The 21,099-nt window shown below is 42.0% G+C and overlaps 1 pseudogene; it reads left to right on the forward strand.

The window, feature by feature from the left end:
- The first annotated feature begins 292 nt into the window (after positions 1-292).
- On the forward strand, positions 293-6,068 carry LOC116088969 (annotated as a pseudogene).
- The last annotated feature ends 15,031 nt before the right edge of the window (positions 6,069-21,099 follow it).

Here is a 21,099-nt window from a genome sequence, read left to right on the forward strand (position 1 = left end):
TGCACACTCCCCTTTAAGGGAGAGAAAGATCACTTGTGTTGAATAAGTGACTTCTCCTGATACTAGAAGACTAGACAAAATCTCAAATTTTTAGGACCTTTACGAGTATATGTGATCTATTTTTAAGATTACTTCCTCTCCAAGCCACCACACAACGATCAAACCTCAGCACAGCTCTGTGGTGGAGTTTATTAGTCTAAAAAAGAACACACATGTTATACAGCAAAATGGCCATACAGTCAAGTCTAACACATGGCCAGAACAAAGAAAGGGTCTCTAGAAGCAAACCCTGATGATAGTGGACGAAGAGACAAGAATAAGGGGTCCTGCAGGGAGGCAGGGCCACACAGCCCGGAAGAGCACGCATGCCCCTTCCTTTCCAGCCTCCACCTCGGACCCTGCAATTGCCATGATCTTGATGCCTAAGAAGAATCAGATTGCCATCTATGAACTCCTTTTTAAGGAAGGTGTGCTGGTGGCCAAAAAAAATGTTCACATGCCCAAATACCCCAAGTTGGCAGACAATATGTCCAAGCTTCATGTAATGAAAGCCATGCAGTCTCTCAAGTCTCGAGGCTACGGGAAGGAGCAGTTTGCTTGGGTACATTACCAATGAGGGTATCTAGTATCTCCGAGCTTACCTGCATCACCCTTTGCAGATAGTGCCTGCCACCCTGCATTGCAGCCGTCAGAAAGAGTGCCTTACCCCCTGGAGCTGAGGCTGGGGCTGGCTCAGCAACTGAATTCCAGTTTAGAGGTAGCTTCGGTTGTGGGCGTGGTCAGCCACCTCAGTGAAGTTGGAGATTGTGTTGTATTGAATAAACTTTAAAGAAAAACAGAGACAAACAAACAAAAGAATAAGGGGTTGAGAGTGGAGACATCAGAAACTTATGGAAATTTCCCCTATAGAACACTCAAAGTTTGGCACCCATTCAAGGGCCCAAAAAGGTAGTTGAAAGTCCAACATAGAGTTAAGTTTACCACAGTAACCAAAAAAAGAAATGTTAAAATTTCTCATGAGACCATAGAAGAGAGCTCAATAGAGTGGACAAGTGTCCTTGGCTGACAATTCCCCTTGGAATTTAGCTTAATAAGGCAGTAACAGATGTACCTGCAAGAAGCACCAACAAATGTTTCAGTAGTGTCTTCTATAGGCTCAAGCTGAAGGAAAACATGATGTTACTGAGATGTTGCTATCTGGTAAAATAAAGAGGGTAGAATGTCCCAAAGAGCAAAAAATATGGGAAAGAATATAAGACTGGCTGTGGAGGAATCTCAGCATGAGAGACTGAAGCACGCTGGCCTCCGAGCAGACACACTTGTTATCAATTGCTACTGCTTCTTTGTTTTGTGGTTATAGCATACTCATTCTTTATATAACCCAGTGACTGATTAATCCATTGATTGTATTAATGGGTTAATTCCTCCACAAGAAAGGGTTCTAATCACCTCTGTGATGTCTCTCTCACCTAGTGTCATTTCTTAATGTGTCATAATGAAGATTAAATGTTAACATGAGTTTAGGAGGAGACAAGGTAGCTCATTAGACCACAGTGTGGACTGAGTATTCTCCCCTCTTATCATTGCTGAGGCCATTTTCTTGCTTGCATGTGTCTGTGTGTCTATCTCAGTCTCTCTGTGCCTGTCTGTGTGTCTGTGTGTGTGTGTGTGTGTGTGCATCTATGTGTGTGAATGTTTACCTAGAAACTCCTGAAACACATACCCTCCTCAGCTTATCACGGGTTTTTATCAACATAAACAGGACCTGGATCAATTGATCCGTGTGAGGAGAAATGCATTGACTGTGCCTAACTTAGCAAACACCCCAGCTCTGGTGCACGGTCCCTGTGACTGTCATGCCTCCTGGTGGCCATATGGATAGCCAGGAGCTGCATGTGTTGGTGTCTGCTGCCCAGAAAGGATTATACTGTAAATCACTGCCCCAGAAGAAAACCAAATTCGAAGTATGGCTTCTATGGCCATATATGGCTTTGGCACTATAGCCAGAAAATTGTTCAAACCAAGTGAGTCAAGAACTATTCGGTTGTGCTTTATTTACTCTCTGTGGTGTTGAAATATGTTTTTGACACCAGAAAATGAAGAGTGTGGAGAGAGTCATATTTGGGAGAGATTTACTAGTTGAAACTGAAGAATTTCCACTGGAAAAGACTTCAGGCTTCAGCCTCTTCCAGTTCTTAATATATCATGGGGCAGCTTATTTCTTTCTAAATGTAGGATCCATAGAGTTCTCCTTTGTCAGAGCTTGACATGTTTCCATTCTATGTTGTTTTACTCATTTTTATTTTATGGGTGTGAGTGTCTGCCTGTGTGTATGGGAGTGCATCACGTGTGTGCAGTGACCTCAGAAGTCAGAAGAGGGCATAAGACCTGCTGGAACTTCAGTTATACCTCCATTCCATGCTGGGAACTGAACTTTTGCGAGAACAAATGCTTTTAACCACTTGTCAACCTGTCTAGCCCCTTCACATTGGCATTCTAGATGTCCCTGAAATTTCAAAGGTCTTGCACCCCATTGGAGTCTTCACTTTCACCACTGAGGCTCAGGCTCCTAGGTGAGGACCTTGTAACCTGACTCTCAGTCTCTGCTCCAGCATCCTGGCCACGGGCCTAATTTAGATCTCCTCCAAACTAGAATCTAAGTATCAGCTTATCCTAGAAATACAAAAAACAAACATGAAAACCATCTTTACTGTGACTGACAAAGCCCCGTCCATTACCGTGGTCCTTAAGGCTGATCCAGACGCTGTCTGGAGCTTATGAGACTCTATTTTCTTATCACTGCCCACTCATCTGGAAGGTGTGAAAATTAAAATAGACCTCAGATCTTCAAGATCAGAATCAACTGTAAGAAGGTCTCATAGCACAGCTACTGAGCAGGATTTCCAAAGCATCTGAGAATCCCTGAGGACATTTTGGGGCTCATTTACCATAACTCAACCACAGCAACTATGTAGCCTAACTTGAATGCTTCTTAAAATCATGTGAAAAAGAGAAAGAACAATAAAAATTAAAATTAAAATAAAAAAAAAAAACAGAAAATCAGAAAACAAGGAAGAAGAAGAAGGAGGAGGAGGAGGAGGAAGAGGAGGAAGAGGAGGAGGAGGAGGAAGAGGAGGAGAAGGAGGAGGAGGAGAAGAAGAAGAAGAAGAAGAAGAAGAAGAAGAAGAAGAAGAAGAAGAAGAAGAAGAAGAAGAAGAAGAAGAAGAAGAAGAAAAAGAAGAAGAAGAAGAAGAAAAAGAAGAAGAAGAAACAGAAGGAATAGCTCTGAATATCTCCTAAACAATTAAATTTTAAAAGCTGTCAATTACATCCAGGGATTGGCATTTTCTCATTGTCCTGAGGTGAATTTATTGTTGGGCAGGTTGGAGGACCACAGGCAGTGTTTGTGGTCTAGCTGCTCTGAGAGGCAAGTGTAGGTGCATCCCTGAGCCCTCCATGCATTTCCCAGGATCCCTGGGGTGTACCTCTAGCCTGATGGTTACTGGACTCTCTTTATCTCCCAAGGCTTGGCCTGTATAGAGTTAATACCAAAGAATTCCCATACTCCCATTAGTAACTAGCTAAGGCCCAAAGAGGATTTAGTCACAATGAATCAACAACGCTTTACACTTTAGTGTGAATAAACTCTTCAAAGGTGGGAGAAGAGCGCCATCTGCTGAACAAGTAGAGCATTTTAAAATGATCCTGAAAATGATCAGGACAGAGATCCTAAAAAGTCCACAGTATAGTTTATTATCCATTGTCCTACTTTAAATATATATATATATATGAAAATTCAATAAACATTTCATATACACTAGAAAATACAGCACATTTTATTCATATTGTCCTTAAAATTTGAAGTATTTTTCTAAATATCTTTAAATTGATTTAAATAAAAAACCATAGATAACCCAACTTCTAAGGTTAGACTGCTATTCATTAAAAACAAACATTTACTTGGTTTGGGTGTAATTTTTGGTAAAAAGAAAGACACAAGGCGAAGTCCAGAGTGTTGATGTTATTTAGGGAACATGGCTACCGCCGCCGGTGGTCCAGTGCAAGGCTGGTGCCTCTCAAAAGAGGGTGTTCACAGAAGCACAATGCAAGCAAGAAAAACATAGAGAATGACCAACTGGTGGGTTCATGAGTCTAGCAAGAAAGAGAATGCCATCACATCCCTGTGCCACAGCAAGACCAGTGCCCTGGGAATTAGAGGACTTCCTTTCCCAAGATTCCTGCATTGTACTAAGCAGAATGTATTCAGAGAACTGGCTATCTGACATTCTTGTCAAGATGCCCTAGAAGTCCAAACATAAGGAAAAATAGCAGACATTGACATAGTGTATCATCAATCAAATGGTCATTTGAAGTTGATTTTTGGGGTAACTTTTCTTTTTTAACTATCATAAATTTGTATTGAGACAGGATCTCACTACGAACTTGTGGCTTACCTTGAACTCACTACATAGACCAGGCTGGCCTTCAACTCACAAAGAACTGCCTGCTTTTGCCTCTCAATTTCTGAGATTAAATGTGTATGCCACTATGCATGACCTATAGTTATTATGCTTTCAATTGAAATATCATAATCATATTGTATTACTGAAGTACAATGTAATGTTCTGGTATGCCGCAGGCCAGCCGATCTGGGCCTCCCCCAACCCGCGGGAGAAACGGGGTCCTAGTCAGGTCGACGAGGCGTAGGCAAAGAATGACAAACAGAGCCGACACATGGGTGTGTTGAATCTGAATGTATTTCTTAAAAATGGCATCAGACTTTTACAGTCATTGCAAAAGAGAGATGGTAAATCTAGCAGCTCAGCAGTTAAGGTACATCTGAGGCTATCTAAAACACACTGGGTCTGAAGCAGCAGCTATCTCCTCTGGACTGGTGCTGCATCCCCCCGGGCCCAAGCACACTGTGCCCAGGAGACTGCAGATTGCCTGAATCTAAGTCCTAGCCCATCTAAGTTCTAGTTCTAGTCAGAGCACCAGTGCGAATCCCAGCTCAAGTCCCCTAGTGCGAGTCCTCCTGCACAAAGTGAAAAGCAGGTTTATATGGTATACAGAAAGCGGGGCAGATGACAAGAGTCACATAGGCAGGTGACAGTCACATCAAGGTCAGTGATCTTACTGACCAAGATCATGTATCCAGTTGTGAAGTGGGAGGAAGAGCAATGGTGCCCTCCCCGCTAGGGCTAATTTGGTATTCCTATGCTAATTCTCTGGTTCTGCTGGAGGCAAGCACCAGGAAGTTCTGATCTACAATTTTAGCTAATGTCCTTGAGGAAAGCCCTTTGATCATTCTCTAGTATGTAAAATAGTTCTGACTATTGTGGAACTGCCCTAAGGAATGTGCTTGACCTCTGTTGCTAGCTTTGAGGAAAACCTGTCTGGCAAGGCAGATTCCTTGAGAGAAATTCCAAGCTAAGGACAGCTAGGAAATAATTTAGGATAGGTTGGAAACGTTGTGCTGGCCAGGAAACGATGCCCAATCTTAGCCATTTACGAATCATTTCTTGGGGTACCTTTATGCCTAAATATGAGGGCGTGTTGACAATTGGAAAGACTAATCTGGAACACGTCTGAGTTAGGAGATACCAGCGACTATCTGAATACCCAGGAGGCACAAGCTCCCTTTTGGGGCCATAACGCCTCTCATCCTTAATCAGGCTTTTACCCTGATAATTCGGATATGACTGCAGTAGACGAGTGGGCGTGGCACTGATACATTTATATAGTATAGAATGATTAAGTTCATCTCACTTAGTATTTTGTATTATTTTGGAATTTACTCTTAGTTATTTTGAAATGTGCATTATTATTGAGCATAGTTAGTGTCATACAATAAATATCCAAATGTATTTCTTCTAGCTGATACTTTGTGAAATGTTTTGTTACCCCAGATTTAAGTCATTATGCTCTCCACCAATTCTTGTTTTGCTTTTCTCTTGTTTGTTATAGATTCTGTATGCAAAGAGATCATGTTGTGAATCTGCTTTAATGATGGGAAGATTCAAGCAACTCAAGTTCACCCAAACCCACACATCTAATAAATTGTTGAAATTCCAAGACTTGTCTCTTTCATCGACAACTGCCCTTTATCTCAACTTGAACATGCCGACTTGTAAAGGGAAGAAAGCAGAACACCTAGACAAGAAAAAATACCTTTGTGCAGCCACCCCAGTGTGAGGGTGAACACGTGGAGTTGAAGGGTCCTCACCAAATGGGCTCTACAGTATCACTAGGACATATTTCTGAGGAGTGTACACAGCAATGCTAATTCATCACAGTGTCCATGAGAAAGAATGCTGCTGGTTCAGGTGGCTTTGAGAGATGCTGCCTCTCATGCCCTTAGATGCCACTCTGCTTTTGTATATGAAAAGCCCAGAGCCAAGAAAATTCTCTTTAAATTGCTTTATCCAAGGCCACATCTTGAATTTTCATATGATATATTTAATAACCTGGTGAATACCAGTTAGAAATGCTGGCTGGGAAGACTCATGGGAGGATTGTGAGGAGGGGGTGTGGTTAGACGGGCATCATCCACATGGGAAGGAGGACTGTGAGGAGGGGATGTGGTTAGAGGGGCATCATCCACATGGGAGGGAGGACTGTGAGGAGGGGGGTGTGGTTAGACGGGCATCATCCACATGGGAGGGAGGACTGTGAGGAGGGGGGTGTGGTTAGACTGGCATCATGCACATGGGATTTTTGTATGTGACATTTGGGGATAAGAGTGAGTGAATTTGGGGGAAAGCCAAAGCCTGCACAAGGCTATTTGGGAGGATAGAAACAGAGAAATAGGAACAATTTTAAAAAAAAATGTTAGGAAGTAAACCAAATAAGGCTTGGGAATAGATGAGATCTGGGAAAGAAATAAATGTTGACCCACAAAATTCTGGTTTGAATGGCTTCTGGATAAATGTTCTACTACATGGAGAAAAAAATATTAGGTTAGTTTTTAAAATCCAGAGCTTTCCAAAATCACTTAAACACACCACACCACACACACACACACACACTCCCACACACGCACTCCCCCAAGAGGAAATATCTTATGGAGCTAGAGTTTGGCAGAGCACACAATCAGAGATCCTGCTCTGAGGGTATCATGCACTATAAAGGCAACTGGCCCAGAATCCACATGATATCATCTGACATCTATGGGGAAAATCCTGAGAAAAAAAGTCTACAGAGATGAATGAGTTCTTCTAAACAAATCAACAGTGTCTACATGATTTGGGGGGGGGACACAGACACCTAACTTAAAAGAAAATCTGAAGTTTTCCATTTTATCATCTAGAGCAAAGTACTGGCTAACTATAGATCCCTGGCCACATCTAGCCCACTGCTCTGCTTCCATACCGTGTGGCTGGCTCACAACCCACCGCTCTGCTTCCATACCGTGTGGCTGGCTCACAGCCCTGCTTGCTTTCTACTTTCAAGCAGCAGTAGTGGTTCATACTCATTGGGACAGACACCAGATAGCCTGCCAGACTTCTATGCTTACTACCGGACCTTTTACAGAAAAACTTTGTCAAACCCATCCTTAACACTTAGAGGGGGAAAGGAGGAGGGCAGAGAAAGAGGGGGAAGGGAGGCAGTGAAAGAGGACAAGGACGGGAGGGGGGGAAGAGAGGAGGGAGGGAGGGACGGAGGAAGGGAGGGAGGGAAGGAGGGAGGAAGGGATGGAGGAAGGGATGGAGAGAGGGAACAAGGGAGGGAGGGAGGGATGGAGGGAGGGGGAGAAGTTTGTAGCCATTCCCTCGGCTTTAGCCATTGATGACTGTAAAGGAATCATAGCAAATAACCCCCAAGGGTAAATCTGCTTCAACATCCCATGAACAAATATTTGACTTGGAACACAATCCTCCTATCTGTTCCATCACAAAACTCCTTGCTAGAATGATATCCTTCAATCCCCTCTGATCGTTATTGCATCTCCATCTGTACCCCTGCATCCCTCTTCCTAAAGTGAGTTGATCTGGTTAGCATCCACTATTACATTTCATGGACCCTTTATTGGTTAAGAATACATCCAGTAGCAAATAGAAGGAATTATGTTTCAATTTATCTCTATTATTTTTATGTGGATGAGTGCTTTGGCTGCATTTAAGTCTGTACTCCACATGTGTGCACTGTCTGAGGAGGCCAGAAGTTGTAAGTGCTGAGAAATGAATACGGGGGCTCTGCAAGAGCAGAGGTGCTGTCACCTGCAGAGCCATCTCTCCAGCCTCCAGAAGAAATTCTTCTTATTTCTGTAGTCTGAAACAAAAGAGGTGGCTTTTTTATCCACTCACGCAGGAACCTTAGCCATAGGTTTCCAGGAGTTGTCTAAGCAAGAAAGACAAAGAGACAAACCTTGAAAAGGGGTACTTTACCAACATTGTCCTTTCTGTGAATTTCCACTTGACACTCAAAACTCCTCTTTCCCGAATACCTCATTCCCAGAACCACATGAAAGAGCAGTTTTCCTTGTTAAGGATCTGAAGGGTGTGTTAATCTTCTGTTACTGTATGGAATGCCTGAGATGAGTCTACTTACTGTGAGAGGTACCATGCTGGCTCAGGTCTGGAGGTGTCAGTACAAGGTCAGCTGGTCACAGAGCTTTGGACCTGGTGTCTGAGTGGAAGCATGGAGAACAGCTCTGGGAGTGGTCAAACAATTGCTCTTCCCCAGTGCTTTCATTCTTGGCCACACGTGGTCTGGACCCTATAATCAGTCAATCACAGAGATGTAAAGTCTGTAGGCTGGTGCATGCATCACAACCTCCTTTCTTTGTGGCTCTTGATGTGGAGACTAGCCTGTAAGAACAATCCACACATTAGCGCCTTTACCATATTCATTTCCCCCTGGTGTCTCTCCCTCCTAACTCTAACACAAATCCCTGAAGGGAGTTCATAGTGCACCAGGCTTTTAAAGAAAACTGCTTCTTACAGTGTCAGTAGCATCTTGGGGTAGTTAACATCTGGGGGTGGGATGGCGACTATGCACTTCCAGATACAGTTGAACCTATAGACCTATAGATTGTAGACAGTGGGATTATTCTGGGATCCTCACAAATCAGGAAGGTTTTCACAATCCCAGGCCTGGGTTCACAGATAGGGCTGCACAAAGAAGGACTTAGGAATGCCTACCACTGTCCAAAAGTTTGACACCTAGATTTTAGTTATAAATATTTTGTCTATTTATGAGACAAACCAGATAAGCTAATCATGCTCCAGTAGGTGGCCCTATACATGAGCATACAGAGGCGGCACATATTGGACTCAGTGTTATTTTAGAAAGAAAAAAGACTTTAATCTCTGAGATTTCAGGACTAGCCTGGTCTACATATTGAGTTCAAGGCCAGTCAAGTCTCCACCTCAAAATTAAAAATAAAGTATTTAAAGTTGGGAATGGATGTGGTGGATCTGGGAGGAGCTGTGGGATGCATATGATCAAAATACATTATATGTACTATGAAATTCATTTTCAATTTTAAATAATTTTTATAAAGCAGACCATGGAGAAATTCTGGGAAGTACAGTGCCCATGGCATCACATCCATGGGCTTCACAAAAGCAGTGCTTGTAGGGCTGGACATGTAGCTTGGTGACAGAACTTGTGCTTGGCATTCACGATGCACTGGCTTCATCCCACACCATCAAAAAAATTAAATAAGGAAAACAAGAATCAGAGGATCAGTACTTGGAGGGTAATATGGATGGATAGTTAACCATTATACACTACTGGATATGGTGGCAAATATCTCTAATCCCAGCACTCAGGAGGCAGAGTCAGACAGCTGTCTGTGAGTTTGAGGGCAGCCTGGTCTACATAGCAAGTTCCAGACCAGCCAAAGAAACTATATAGAAAGTTCATGTCTCAAAAAAAAAAAAAAAAAAAAAAAAAAAAAAAAAATGAAAAGAAGGAAGGGAGGGAGGGAGGGAGGGAACAAAGGAGGGGGGGAGGGAGGGTTCAACGGTTAAAAAGCATTTGTTTTTCTTGCAGAGGACCCTGGTTCAGCTTCCGGAACCCACACAGCAGCTCACCACCATCCATAAATCTTGTTCCAGTGGAGCTGACCCCCTCTTCTGACTTCTGTGGACACAACGCATTCAGATGGTACACAGATATACAGGCAGGCAAAACACTCATACACATAAAATAAATAACTCTTTTTAAGATAACTTTCTCAAAAAGAAAAAAGTGTACACTCGGGAATGATACAAATAGTGGTTATTGACTAATCTTTTAAAAAATAGTCTAAAGTCAATCAGACAAACTACTAAATTCTCCAAATTAAGCAAAAAATAATCAGCTCACTATGGATTGATTGTTACCCCATTACTGAATACATTGAATTAGCCACGTGTGAGCCTCAACTTGGAATCTGTCACATATTGTAGCATAACAATAATTAATATTAGAATAGAATATCCAATTCAAAAACATTATCTCCTGTGACTGTCAAAAACTTAAATTCACTCCGTTTTTCTCAAGATTCATAAACAACCTTATCCTAATAATGTCCACGCTCAGGATAGGGCTCAGTCTGTAAGGTATGCAGCATGCAATCATGAAAGCCTAAATTCAGATAAAGTAACAAATGTTTCAGTCTCACCAGTGGGGAGGAGCACAGGACTCCCTGGGCTTGCTGGTGAGCTAGCCTAACAATGAGAAAGCTCCAGGTTCCAGTGAAAGACTTGTGTGTGACAGTAAGAGTGTGTGCACTTGTCACACACACACACACACACACACACACACACACACAGAGTCAAATAAAAAAATTTAAGAAACATGATTCCTTTAGTTGTGGGTAGATTTTTAAATTTTTAGATTCTTTTTCTTCTATGTGTATGCATGTTTTTATCTGCATGTATATATGTATCTGTGAATGTATGTATGTGTGCATGTATGCATGTATGTATATATGTATGTATATGTATGTGCACCACGTGTGTGCCTGTGGAGGCCAGAAAAAGATATCAGCTTCCCTGGAACTAGAATTACAGTCCACTGTAAGCCACCATGTGGGTGCTGGAAACAAACTTAGGTCCTCTGCAAGAGCAACTAATATTCGTTACCTACCACTGAATCATCTCTCCAGCCCATTATAGGCAGATTTTTAAGAGGCGCTAGTGAAGGCCTTCCTGTACCCACAAAACATTTTTATAAACACTTTACCAATCCATGCCATATTTTCATAGTAAAAAAGTTTATTCTGCAATTATAAGTAAGGCAAAAAAAATATTCTACACTAATATACCATTTGCTTTCCCATGCAGGTGTGAAGGCAAGTTGGTGATTTAGAGCAAAGTGGTTCTAGCTCCAGCTAGATGGGCCCAGGATCCAACATGGGCTCAGCCATCACAGTCAGACTTTCCTAGTCAATAACAAAGAGTCACCTTTAGCTCTTCCCTGTTGCTTTTCTCATGATTAACATCCCGGCTGCTTGTAATGCCTCAAGTAGAGCTGTTCTTGTTCAGAATTTTGTTGTTGGACTAGATGCGAAGAGCTATCTGAAACGGACAGAAGCCAGTGCTTCCCAGGAGACAAAAGAATACCGTAAGAAAGAGGGAAGGTCTTATGACATGCGTTGGGCAAACAGCCCACAGACTTTTCAAGATGCTTTTATGTTTGTGTATACAGCAGAGTGCACATTCGGAGACTCCTTAAGCCTATGTGATTTATAATGAACTCTCCTTCAGCCATGTGCCTCCCAGGGTTGGAACTCAGGCTCTTACACTTACAACAGGCACCTTCACCCATTGAGCCACCTATCAGGTCCTAACGTTCATATTGTTTTATTTTTCTAATTTCATATACATATACTATGTTTCCATCATCCCTACTTCCTCCATCCAATTCTTCCTGTCTTGTTTCTCCCTGCCCACACTTCCCAAATTGATGGCCTCTTCCTAATTATTATTGTTACAGATATATAAAGAGATAAATACATAGACACAACCTACTGAATCCACTTAGTGTTGCTTGTATTTATATATTTTCACGGATGAGCTTCCTATTTATTCATCAAGCTTCATGGTGTTTCACATTGGCCCACTAGGGGCTGCTCCGCAGGAATTTGGGACTCACTCGAGGCGGCAGTGTGGCAGTTCACCACCAGATGGCAGCATGGAGCCACCACGTTTTCACCCTTGGGCTGTGATGCAGCTTTATCAGGCTGAAATAGCTTCCTAAAGGCATCTTGGTTCGCAACTGAGAAAATAGTAATCACTTTGTCACCACACTCCCTCTGTTGCACGATCTAGCCCCACACGTTGCTGATCTTGAACCTATTTCTTTCTCTCATTCCTCCTTGCTGTTCTTGAGATGGTAGGATGACAGTAAATATGATTCTTTTTAAACAAACAAATAACAACAACAACAACAAAATCATATTGCACTTATAGGAAAGAGCTACAGGACCACTCAGCTGCCAGTATTTGGTTATCCTTTGTAAACCACAGAGGCTTGGCTACAGCTAAAAATGTTATTGAAACAAGATACCCTCTCAGACTTCTAGACAAAACCACATGTTAACAGAATCGTTTCAGAAGCGAAGGTGCCCTAGAAATCCAGTGACCTCTGTAGAAAGGTCAACATTGGTCAGCTCATCAACCTATCAAGACCACTTCAGATGCTTAGTACCCTATCAAACTCTTCATGAAATTTCATCACATATATTGATTCCCTTCCCAGCTATAAAAAGTGGGGCACGGCAGTGACCATCGCAGACTAAGACCATTTTAAATCATTCTGAATCTTTTCATTTTTAGTTGGAGACAAAGTGAGTTCTTGCAAGGAGGTCAGAAACATATAACTTACATTTGACTCAGATTTTACTTGACAGATGGGGAAGGCACATGCATTCAGATATCTTCCTAGAAACCATGCCTGCACTGCAACTGAAGGAAGATATTCCTGTTTATGTCAGCATTGACTTGTAGTTTAATTTCCATGGTCTGTGTTTATTGTGATATAACTCAGCCTCCTACGCCTTTATGTACACAACCCTCCCCTATAGAGTTACCCTCGATTTTACTGTGGACTGAACATAATCCTACGGAGTTTTTAAAAGAGGATTCAACTGTGTGCAGAAGGGAGACCAAAGGACCCACCAGCTACTCTTATTTAAGTGAACAGCACTGACAATGACGCTCATCCTCAACATCGGCAACATCATCACGTCTCCAGATGCTATGCCCAGAAGACGCAGCAGTCTTATCAGCACTCCTCTCAACACAACATAAGCCTTCCAGTAATGAGGCATTCATGGGATGACCAAATTAGGGAGAATTTTTACAAGTAAATGGTCTACACTCTTAAAACCATCAGGCACAAAAGATGAAAAACCCAAGACTCACCTAGATGAGACAAAACTGAAGACCCATGGAAACCCAGACTCAGGACTGGATTTTTACCATAAAAAAAAATATTGCTATATAACATGTTACTGAGACAGATGCTAAGTTGAAATGTGATATAGATTGGACAATAAACTATTTATTGATGTAGAATTCTTGATTTGGGTCACTGTACATATTTTCATAAGTGAGTGTCCTTGTTCATAGGAACCATACACGTACTTAAAACATTTAGGGGTAAAAAGAATGATACACTTCCAAGTCATTCTGTAAAAATACAGGAATCTATGTTTAGGAGAAGGCAAGGGCAGAAGGCTAATGCAGTGTTAACAGCTGGTGGGTCAGGGTGAATAGCCTACGAAAACCCTCTGTGCAGTATGTCCTCTATACATTTAATATTATGTCAAAATGAAAAGCAATTCACTAAAAACAAAAAGACCTTCTAGACTAAGATCAGTAAAGAAATCTCCACTTTATTATTTTCTTAATAAAACACAGTGCTGAGAAAAAAAATGATTTGTCTTGTTTTGTTTTCAAAGAAAATAAAATCACCGTAATGTGCATTCTCGTGCTGGGCCAAATGTCTATAGGTATCCTCCTGCCTTGGCACCATGAGATCTTAGTAGTCTCCACATCTTGCTGACCTCTGCTCCAAGCCTCCATCATACTGATGGGATGGAAGACTAGGCTCACACTCGTCCCTGTTTCCTCTTCTTCAGGTCTCCTCAAAACAGCTGGTCCTTGTGCCTGGTACTTGAGCTGGGTGATGGAGTGATGGGAGAATGCAGAACAGTAAGAATGCCATCCTGCCATTCCCTTTTTAAGCGAAGCAAACTTTAATAATGCTGTCCACGTTTACCTTAAGAGAAAATATCAAGGTAGTGATGTGGGCAAAATACGTGATGTGGAATCTAGAATGTTAGTGATTGAAAACATCCAGACATTGTTTAATCCAGCTAAAATTCTGCTACTTTAGCTCATATGTAGAATCTATCTTCTATCAAACTGAAAAAGAGACTTGGTACCCCCAACTCTGCCACTGTTTTTCCTTTTCTGTGACTGTCTTTAGCTTGCCATCCATCTTACAGAAATGCCCAGGTAGGGCATTTCTGATTCCAGATGACTGCCCAAATCTCTAGTGAGATCTGCCTTCTGGTTAACCCAGAACCTTCTGACCTCAGTGTGGTTGGAGGTCAGGAAAATATTTAAGTCAAGGGTTTCACACTTTTATATAAGAGCATGGCCCTGTTACCAAGCTGCTGTAGTAGACTTTGCAAAATGCCTAGCTTTCCTGTTTTCAGTATTAAGTTAAAACGAAGATGTTACTGTGATTCTTAAATTAATGGAAATAATCAGACAACAGAATACCATAAGCAGAAACATTTTTAAGTGCAAGAAAATTCAAGTATAATGCTTAGGAAGGCACAGGTTTATCTTAGGATTTACATTCAGATGGCAGAAGAAAACTTCCCTCACACAAGCTGGTGGGGTGGACTGAGATAATTACAGACTAGAAAGTTAGGAAGATGACAAATGACTTAATAAAACAGCTGACCATAACTTGAACCAGCTATGGTTGAATGACACATCTCTAGATGCTGTAATTAAATGTCTCTGGAACATTCCTCACAGTGAGTAATCTGTGCTTCCTTTATACTTTCAGTAGCTTGGGAAGTAAAGTACAGTCAGGTTTTTAGGTTACTAGAACAATGATTCTAAAAAAGCATGCTCTGTAAGTCTAGACCAGAGATCAAAGCAGCTTCGGGTGGGTAGGGAAAAAACTGATGAAAAGTGTGGAGTCTAAAGACAGCGAGGACCAGGCTAGTTGAATGACTTGTCAAAGGTCACAAAATGCAAGGTTGACTCCTTTACAGGACACGTGGTTGTGTGTCTCAGCACCATGAAGCTTACCTGTAAGACACTGCTAAACTAGATGTTAGTAAGCTAGTTCCTGGTGCTCTTCAGGAAGAACGGCCATATTTCACTTCTGACATCAGTTCATATACTTCAACTCTCTTCAGGAGCTGGAACTACCTGTCAGCTGAAGACAGAACTGGGGTCCTTTCTCCCTTTCAGGAGAGGATCAGAATGGACATCTACTTCCCTGACTAAAGTAAAGCACCTCTCTACCAATAGAAGCTTTGCAGGAAACTCTTTAGACAAAAGCCATTAGTGTACTTCAAGTGTTTATTACCTGCCAGTATGAGCAGATCAGGGCTGCATATTCCTCTGAGGGCTTATATCTCCGTCAAAGCCTAATTTGGAAGCCTTTGCATCTTTGAATTCAAACAACATGCCAAAGAAAAGATACGGTCCTCACAGGAGCATCCCACAGAATATCCCTATCCTGAATTTTTCCAGATAGAGAAGACAGGGTTAAGGAAGAGCTTCATGGTCTAATGCAACACTTACCATTTTAGTTACTGACAATCATAAAGTCAGCCTTTGTTCCTTGTAATGGAGGTAGCAGTTTCCATTTTAGAAAATCAGAGAGCTATCCTCCGCACCTGCAGATAACTAACTACTAAGGTCCTGTCAAAGCTAGATGAGATCTACACTTTCGAAGTTTGCCTGCTCTGTGTGGAGACCACTCTCCCCCAGAGCCAGCGACAGACCCTGATGCGCCTTGGTGCCTGGTGAGCAGTTATCAAAACTGCACGAGCTTCCTAAGATCATATATCAAGCACCTCCAGGGCAAGAAGACTCTTGTTGCTCCATCAGAATCACTTCAGGCCTAAGGCTTAGGCAAGCCTTTCAAGTTCTGGTTCTTCTGAGGGTCTCTAATGAAAATATTTCCTTATCAATTCAAAGTTTCTGTTTCTGAACTACAGATATTTGTATTTAAAAATATCTGAGGCCCTTGTTGAAGAGAATGAAGACCTATAATTTCACTCACAGGAAGAGGGAGTAGAATTGCCCTTCAGGTATCAGGCTGAACCTGAATCCATCATCATTAATTTATTAGTCATGTGGGCTTAGTAAGTCCTCCTCCTCCTCCTCCTTCTCCTCATCCTTCTCCTCCTCCTCCTCCTCCTCCTCTTCGTCCTCCTCCTCCTCTTCCTTCTGGTCTTCCTGATCCTGCTCCTCCTTGTCATCTTACTCCTCCTTGAAGTGGAAATGTAGAGATTCTTTGGAAAGTCAGTTGTATTGGATGGTGTTTTCCTGGGGCAAACATATAAAGGGAGGTTTCACTGTAGAAGACACAGGTGAAAGGATGTTCTGCTAAAGCAAGCATGTAAAAGGACATGTGATAAAGGATTCTTCACTATTTGCCTGTATCAGTCTGCCTCACATTGTGTAGTTGAGCTCATTTTGTTGGGACTCCATAGAGTAAAATTCACCAAAAAAATTTCTGGTTGTGTGCCACGACTTCTTGCCACTTTCATAGACTCAGTAGATTGGCAGAGTGAAGTCAGCTGAGACAGACGCACATGCTGAGGCAAGACCCATGAAGAATATGTGATGTGATGTTTGGAGGGTATAAACAGGACTCGATGGACAGTGAAAGAGGCTGGGCTTGGCCTGCTTATTGAGCTAGCTGTGCAACACTGTCTCTCTGATCTTCACTTCGCTGAGAGAGGCACAGCTGAGAACTTTTCCTGGTCCTTCCTGGTCCCTCCTGCTGATTCGTGACCATTTGTCTGAGACCTGTCTCTCTGTTAAGTAGTGTCACTGCTGTGGATACATGTTTGCTATCCCAACACTACCAAAGTGAACTGCTGGTATGTCCATGAAGTGTTTATAAGTGCCACTGCTAACCTGTGAACTGAACTGCTGATTTCCTGACAACACAGACGGGATCTGCTCCAAAGAACCATTTCTAAACAGGTCCACTTCCCCCGTATCCTTTCTTTTCTACTACCTCTGGTGGGTGGTGGGCTACAAGAGAGGTTACAGATATTTAAGAACCATCATTAAAAATTGGCGTTGAAAAAATTGAAGTTACACCTCCTCTTCTCCAATGCTGAGCAGAGCCCTACACTTGAACTGCAGATCCTACACTCTCTGCATTTTGTCCTGACATCACTGGAAGATGTGGAACTTACCAGGATACTCATGTTGACATCACCACAGTCCTATTCCCAAAGCCTAAGATCTGCCGAATTCTCTAATGAAGTTTTTAAGGGTTTGTGGGGAGTGTTTTTGTTTGTTTTGTTTTTGTAAAAACTCATCAAGCAGAGCTTTCCCCATCTCAAATAATGGCTGTTCTAACACTGTGGGACTGGCAGCATTTGGCACTTCCTGTATTTGCTCACATACCCATATACTTTCTGAGGAGTGATAGGCATATTTAGGCCACTGGGAATGAGTTCAACCTGTCCCCACCCTTTTCCTTACAAACATCAATCACAAATACCAAATGCGTTGCTGGGGAAAGAGTACAAGCACCTGAACCCTGCGAAGCAAGGCAGAATGGCTGCGAGCTCTCAGAACAAGCAAAATTCATGCCAGGTGACGTCTCTATGAGCAATACTCTAATTCCGTTTCTATGAAATGTGATAGGACATGGGTCTTTGAAACAGGCATTGTTCAAGCATCCTGCCAACGTTTCTCAAGCAATTCAACTTTTACTTCTATATTGTGACCAGGTCTTGATGTACAAAATCCATTTTCTGAGTTCAAAAGCAAAAGGACACTGTCAGTAGCTCCCCCTATGCCGACTCAGCCCATATCTACTACACTTTCAGAAGTGGGGTCTGGGGTTTCCCAGAAACTCCTCTGGGGAGCATAATAACCCAAGATTCTATCAGCTCCATTTTCCCATCCACAGGCAGTTGTGAGTCCCACGGCTTTGTCATGCATGTTCTTGGAGAATCTTTGCTGACTAGAAAGAGAAGCTATAGTGCTGCAGAGAGTTCCCTTAGCAAGCCAGTGATTTTACTTGAGAGTTGTGGCTACATTGTTGGCTCATGGGTATGAAGCCTTTGATGTCCTGGCAAGGGATCAGTGTCATCACTGGGCTCCTTCTTGGGGGCCAGTCTGAAGAAAACAAACGTGTCTTCTAAATTCTCCAAATTTCTCAAGAACCTTCTTGCAAGTTACTCCCCTCTTCATTTCCCTTTCCCTCTTCCCCTCCTCTTTTCTCTCTATGCCTCTGTTCCTTAATGTCTGTATTAAACCTACAAGAAATGATGAAACATTGTTTTCTTAGCTTAATGCAGAAGTGACTGCCTTTTGATCTCAGTGAGTTCAAAGAAGTAAGTCAAACAAAATGGCAGCTCTGAATCACCTTTCTCAGTGTCTGTGTTGCTATAGGTGGTGAGTTTGAATCATAATCCCTGGTGTAACAATATCTAAAAGTGGGAGAATTTAAAAATGATAAGATTCTAATGACTGTTCTTAGGAATGGGTGTTGTGAATAGACTCACCTTACCAAAAGAGTGGATTAGTTAATAGGGTTCTGATGAATGGGTTTCTCTCTCTGTCTCCCTTTCTTCCTCACCTCTCCTGGCTCATGTGATGACTTCTACCACAAGCAGATGATGGAGCTCCGGAGTACTGCATAGCCCAGCCTTTAGAACCTCCAGCTACACCTGTACGACATGGTCTGTAGCAGCAGCAGCAGTGGAACTGTGATACTTAGCAGTATTACTTGACATTTAGGTTTGTGAGTTGTGGGGTTCTGTTTCTGAGTTCAAATCCTGGTTGCATTCCTTACACATTACATGATTACGACTGTGAATGTGGCTCAGTAGGCAAGGTGCTTCTTGTGCAAGCCTCAGAGCCTGAGTTCAAATCCCTAACACACATGGAAAAAGCTAGACATGATGTTATGTGCTTGTAACCCTAGCACAGGGGTCAAGAAGAGACAAGAGGATCCCCAAATATTGATGGCCAGACAGTGTAGTAAACACAGTGAGCTCCAGGTTTAGGGAGAGACACTGTCTCAAAATATGGAGGGTCATTAAAGAAGACATCTAATTCTGACCTCCATGTGCACACATAGACACACATCTCTCTCTCTCTCTTTCTCTCTCTCTCTCACACACATACACACACATATGTATATACCACACACAAAATAAATGTGTAAAACTTCAATAAGTAACATGATTATTTAAGCTCCAATTGTTTTCTTTGGTGATTGGAGGGTGAAAACAGTGCAGATGCACATGGCGTCATGCACAGGAAGCTTTAAGAACAGTAGTTACTGTTTTTGACAGTCATGTCGTATTTGCAGCAGCAGTGGCAGTCTTCTAATGGTTGCCCTGTTTGGGAGATGACTTGTAATTAGCATTTGTAGACTACTTCCGAAAAATGTTTTTGGCAGAAATAATTTTGCCATTTCTGACTGGAGCACATCACAAATATGCATCTTTTCTGAACAGTACAGGAAACTTTGAAAGAAAGTACTGTATAAACAGGGATGGTGCAATGATTTCCCTTAGAAAGCTGTTCCAGTCAATTTTTAAAAGACTTTCTGGTGCTATTTTAATAATTGGGATAATAAAAACAATTCCTATCCATGTTTCTAATATAAGAATCTTCATTAGAAAATATAGACTTACTTATAGAAAGTAGTTATGTAAAGTTGATTTACTCTCAAGAGCCATTATGATGGAGCAGATGTGCACAGGACTGAAAATTAAAACAAATTATATGTTACACACTTCTCCATCTACCATCTTGGGTCCTGGCCATTACTAAGTACACTTTATGTTCAGTTTCCCTCCTCTATGAAAGTCTGGACATTACCTCCATCTCAGTAAGAATATAACCCAAAGTTGTGGAAGTTTAGATGAGAAGATCCTAGGTTGACATTTAATTGAAATTGTAGGAATTTAATTTATTCTTATTTCATAATATGAGCCACTTACACAAACCCCAGCTCTTGGGTTGTGTTTGTACTCAGTGAAACACAACTGATTTGGCTTGAGGTCCATTTGCCTCTTAGGCTTGGCATTAGCTCCTCCATAGGATGGACAGAGACGGTCGAGATGCACCTCAGAGTCCTCTGTACACAGAGGGCCTTGGCTACATAATCTGGGGCTTTCCAAAGACCACCCAAAGGAATTTTAACAGGCTTTCTTAGAGCTGTACAGCTGCCAAAGCACGTAGTGACTGATAAACCACAATGGATTTAAGTGTTTAAAGTCAGAAATACACTTTCAAAAATAAGGCCTTGTATTGGCTGATTGAGCAGTCCTACCTGGATGCTGACCTGGGATCATTTAGCCTGACACACAGAGCAAACCTTTTTATTTTAACATTTAGTATTGATGCATGGAAAGCCAAAGAAGAGAAGACAATTCTGTGAGCCACTTCCTTACTTCTGCACTATGGAAACAGTGCTATCAGTAACAGAGTCAGACAGCCAAGCCAACACACTCTGATAGACTCTATAAAAATGTTTAGACTCAAATGAAAGGTTAAGTGTGTCTTCCTATGTCCCTGGCCTTGTCCCACTCTATCTGTTTACACTTCTTCTTGTGCTGTTTTGTTTTGCAATGGTATCCTGCAAGATCATGTCTAGTGCTCAGAAAATCTGCTGCAAAAGAATTCACCAAACTGAAAATAAATGGAAAAAAAATGCCAAATTGGATATGGTGGCACTACATTTAGTCCCAGTACTCAGAGAATAGAAGCAGCATGATCCTGAGTGCCAGCCCAAGGTGAGTTGTAGGGTTGGGAATGTGGCCCTACGATGGAGCACATATTTAGTATGGTCCAGTCCCCAGCACCAGACTATCTGTTTGCCATTGACTTCTTCTGTATTTGCCTGTCTGTATTTAAATACATA

This window comes from Mastomys coucha, unplaced genomic scaffold (assembly GCF_008632895.1).
Source record: "Mastomys coucha isolate ucsf_1 unplaced genomic scaffold, UCSF_Mcou_1 pScaffold14, whole genome shotgun sequence".
NCBI classification, from domain to species: Eukaryota; Metazoa; Chordata; class Mammalia; order Rodentia; family Muridae; genus Mastomys; species Mastomys coucha.